Raw genomic sequence first — 4,968 nt, forward strand, 5'->3', positions numbered from 1 at the left:
GGGAGAGAGAGAGAGAGAGAGAGAGAGAGAGAGAGAGAGAGAGAGAGAGAGATAGTCTGTTTTCCATAGCTGTAACAAAATACATAAGGCATAGTGTGTGTATCTACCTTACAGTTTTAGAAGTCAAACATCCAAAGTCAGGCTTCCTCATTGACATGGCTTCTGGTGGGGGCCTCCTTGGCTGTATCACAGGGTGCCAAGAGCATGTTTGAGAGTAGCCGTGAGGTGACAGGAACGCCAGAGCACCCAGTAGAGTCTGTTTCTGCTGCTCTGTTCTGGGTGAGAACTCGGCTTCCTTAACAACTACCTTCACCCACTCCCTAGTGATTTAACCAACACTCACTGGGCTCTGCCCTCTTCCTATCAGCACCCTGGAGGCCAAGCTGCCTGCACTTGAACTTTGGGGAGTACACTAAAATCCTACACACACCATAGCATGGTAGCTTGAGGGATAAATGTCTCTCACAGACACACGTATTTAAGTACTTGTTCCCCGGATGGTGGCACTGTTTGGGTTATGGAACCTTTACAAGGTGGAGCCTCGCTGGAGGAATTACATCACTAGGGAGGTCAATTTGAGGGCTTATCTCCTCACTCCACTTCCTCTTCACTTTTTTTTTTTTTTTTGGCTTCCTTTGTGCAGTTGAAAACGTGACCAGTCAGCTTCCTGGTCCTGCTGCTTGCTGCCATGCCCTCCCTACCATCAATGGACCCCATCTCCCTGGAAATATCAGCCGAAATAAACTCTTTCCTTTTTTTTAGGCTTTGGCTTCTGGCTGTGGCATTTCATCGCAGCAGCATAGAGGTGTTGGGTGCAGGAATCTCACGCTGCATCGCTGTTCTTTTTGCACTCGCTCTCACCATCCATCCCTACTTGTTATCTTCCACGGAAGCAGAGGTCTTTGTGGCTCTCACCTCCCGGACCATGCAGGTCTGTGCTCTGGTCCTTGAGGAGGACTAGTGTGCAGGTGACGATGGAGGGAGTGGGGCAGAGGTGGAGGGGAAGGGCTCTCACACTCAGGTTGACATCTGAGAAAGCTGCCTAGGCAGTTCACCATCTGTCCTTGGAGGATGGCGTGTCGCATGCCTGGCTGGCCCGGCCTGACCCCTTGTTCTGTGCTTGCAGACTGGAAATGTTCCCTTGACGCTCTGGAGGTCCTGGTCAGCTGAGCGAGGCCATGCTGGTAGCCCTTTGTGTCTCTGCTTCTTCTCACAGAGGGAAGTGAGTTGGTTGCCTTTCGTGCCCAACTCAAGCTGAACAGAACACGTCAGTCCTGGCCCATCCTCTGCTGAAACTTCTTCTGTGCTAAGGTGGAAGCCTCCCAAATAGAAAGACCACATTGTCCCTGCATGAGAGGACACACTGGCTGCTGTTATTCCTCACAGACAATCCAGGCAGCTTTTTAGGGGCACTTCTGAGGAGTATGGGGTTTAGGGCCACTCAGTCTCAGCTTCAGTCAGTGACTTAGCTGGCATAGGCCTGTGGTTTGGCACCACTGTGGCCTTGAGACTTAGCAAATTGGGTTAGGATGTGTGCTTTGGGGATTCAGGAGACCGGATCCTAGTCTGTCCCAGCCAGTGAGTATGTTTGCTTCCCTCTGTGAGAGCTGTTGTTTGAGACTGGCTTTGTGGGATGCAAGATGAGTCTTCATCCATTGCACCTCACTGTCTCCTGTTGTTCCAGCATGGTGAGAAAACTCCAGGCCACCACGATTATAGAATGAGATGATGCTTTGTGCTTTTAGAAGGACAGGGCTGTCCACCATCAGGATGCCTTATTTTGGGTACATAGCCCTGAGACTAGTGTACACATGAGTTATTGTCACACTTGGTTCAGAACCATCTCCCCATTACCCATCCATCATCCATCCATCCATCCATCCATCCATCCATCCATCCATCCATCATCCATCATCCATCCATCCATCCATCCATTTATCATCTACCCTTCAATCCATTCATCCTTGTAGCCACCTATGCATGCATGTATCCATCCATATGTTCACGTACCCATTCATCATCCAAACAGACATATGCATCCACCCTCTATGCCATGCATGTATGCATTTATCTCTCCCTCTATTCTTCATCCATGTATGCACCCATTTACTCAGTCTCCTATCTATCTATCTATCTATCTATCTATCTATCTATCTATCAATCCATCCATTCATGCACCCATCCATCCATCATGTATCTACTCATCTCTCTCTTCATCCATCAATCCATATACTCATACATCTTTACATCCTACCTTCCACAAATCTACCCATGCATACATTCATCTACCACCCACTCATCCAAGACAATAGCAGCTTAAGCACAACTGCAGAGGGACTATTAGAGGGAAGGTTATTTCCACCCAGTTTCTGGAAGAGAACGGATGGGTTCTCATATGCCACGAGCGTGCTACTTCCATGGCCTTTGAAGGACTATGAAACATCACTAAGACAAGCCCAGCTCTGGCGAGTCAGCAGCTGGACCACAGAAGGAAAAGAGGGTTGACCTCCTGGGCTCACCTCTCCAAAGAGAGCTTCCGAGTTCACTGGGGGAAACTTTGGCCAACTTAATGAGAACAGCAAACAAAGTTGTGGGGCTGAGTGGCTGCACTGCATTGTCTAGTCTCTTTCATTAATTCCTGCTGCCATTCGGGATGCGGGGATGAACAATAGCAGAGGCCCGTACAGATCAATACCAGATTGCTGATACTGCCTATCTGTTCTTGGAACAGATTAGTTGATAAATGGCATGGGCCATATGTTTTGACAGGTGTGTGCCGTACTGCCTGGACCAGGCTGGTTTTGTGGAGCTCCATCCCAGGAAACCAAGAAAGCAGATAGAGTATTTCCTTTTGATCCAAACACATAGAGAAATGTTTGATTTTTAAGCTATAGATAATAGATTTCTAGCAAGAGATACAGCTATGAAGAGGGAGGATGGGATGGACTGGGTCCCATGGGTTGCGTTTCAGACGTGGATCTGGGCTTTGTCAGGATGGAGCAGGAAAAGGTTGATTTTGAAAGCAGAAAACTGGGTAACTGATTTACAGGAGGCAAAACTGCTGGAGCCCTGATTTCTGGAGCCACAGACGGAGTCTGGGGGACACCGATCAGCTGAGGAGAGGGACAGCACAGATGGGGCTTTGTGCAAGCATTAAGAGTGGATGTACAAGGCTGGTGTTCCCAGGGCCTATCTGATTACCAAATATGTTTAGGGTGGTAGATATTTGTGCTTCTGCATCAAGCCATCTCTCTTTTTATTGTTTTGGTACCTGCTTCTTTGAGATACCCTGCAAAGTAGGCACACAGCCCAGGACCGCTAGATACTATGTCCTAGAATTGTTTATCTACTATCTATCTATCTATCTATCTATCTATCTATCTATCTATCCGTCCATCATCCATCCATCCATTGATCGATCGATCTATCTATCTATCTATCTATCTATCTATCTATCTATCTATCTATCTGTTTTTATTTTTCAAGACATGTAGCTATGGCTGTCCTGGAACTTGCCCTGTGGACTGGGCTGGCCTCAAACTCACAGAGATCCATCTGCCTCTGTCTCTAAGGTTCTGGATTAAAGGTGTGCACCACCACCACCTGGTGATCCACCTGGTGATGTCCTATTGGGTTTATCTTTGAGTTTAGTGTTGGCTAGGTTTAAGCTGATGTATGTCCCTCCCTTCTTATCCTTCGTGGACTCTGGCAGCTAGCACAGAGTTAGACACCCACGTGATGGTGTGTGAAAAGCAAAGGCATCAAAGGGGCTTCTGGGATCACCAGCTCGGGCGGGGTAGAAAACGGTAAGCAGTGACAAGTCAGATCTGCGCCTGGGCCCCGTGACTGTGTCCCATGGAAGCAGTGAGTGCCCAGAGTGCCCCCAGGAATGCAATATTCTGTGTATTTGGGGACATTACAGAGAACAAAGCCTTTAAAGAGTGACAAAAAAAATCGAACCTTCCAGCTTTCTTGGGAAGGAAGCTGAGGCTTCCCCTTAACCTACTTCACAGAGGGTACACCGAGGCTTTGGAAGAGATGTGGTTATCATGCCGCCACCTAAGATAACTCCAGGGAAGCAAGCAGTGGCTCACCTCACGCGTGGATAGATGGGTTCTGGGACCATCAGCCACGTGCAACTTTCTTCCCTGCTCTCAAGTCTGGACCCCTTTCTACAGCCAGAGAAGGGGCCCTGCATGCTCCTGCAGCCACCCAGACTCCCGTGTGGAGCCTTCTCCCAAGAGCTCATTGCCGGGCGAGAGGCAATTACAAGGGGGAATGGTGACCCTGGACTCAGTGCTGGGGCTGTGATGTATGGAATGTCAGCCCTTATAGTTAGACTTGGCTTTTAAAAAATCTCTAACGCCCTCCTACGAAATGATTTGACATCTTTAAGCTCAACACCGGGCACAAATAAAGCTTATGGCAAAATTAACATAAATCATTAGCATTAATCATGCAGGGTTATTGATAACCCTCTTCATGCATGTATCACAATCCGGGCCAGGGATCCGGCTGGGTGATATTTCTTCCAGCTGTCCTGGCCAACTCCAGCACACACGGCGGCTGAGTGGCTTTCCTTTCCAATTTTCCTCCTTAGCTTGACCTGTCAGAGATGCCCCCGAGTCCGTCCCTGGCTGCTAACTTCCCTGTCTCTCCCTCCTTTGTGTCTCTTGTCTCGAGAAGCCAGATTTCTGGTCGGTGTCAGAACCCATCAATGTCTGTGCCTGTCACACACCGTGTGACTCCTGAAAGCAAAATCGTGGGGTGACAATCAGTGATGGGTGGCCTATATTGATCAACCTCAATATGGTAGGCTTCATTTTTACTTACACCACCCCTCTCTGAAGCCACAAACTGTCCCCCTTCTCTACATACCCTGGAGTACTCCTAAGTTACTAGGAGCTAAGGGGCTTCTTCACTCGTTCAGGGCACTGGGGTGGCCCAGGGCCACTGGGAAAGGAGGCT

Source organism: Alexandromys fortis, unplaced genomic scaffold (genome assembly GCF_014885135.2).
Source record: "Alexandromys fortis isolate MF-2015 unplaced genomic scaffold, M_Fortis_MF-2015_v1.1 scaffold_198, whole genome shotgun sequence".
NCBI classification, from domain to species: domain Eukaryota; kingdom Metazoa; phylum Chordata; class Mammalia; order Rodentia; family Cricetidae; genus Alexandromys; species Alexandromys fortis.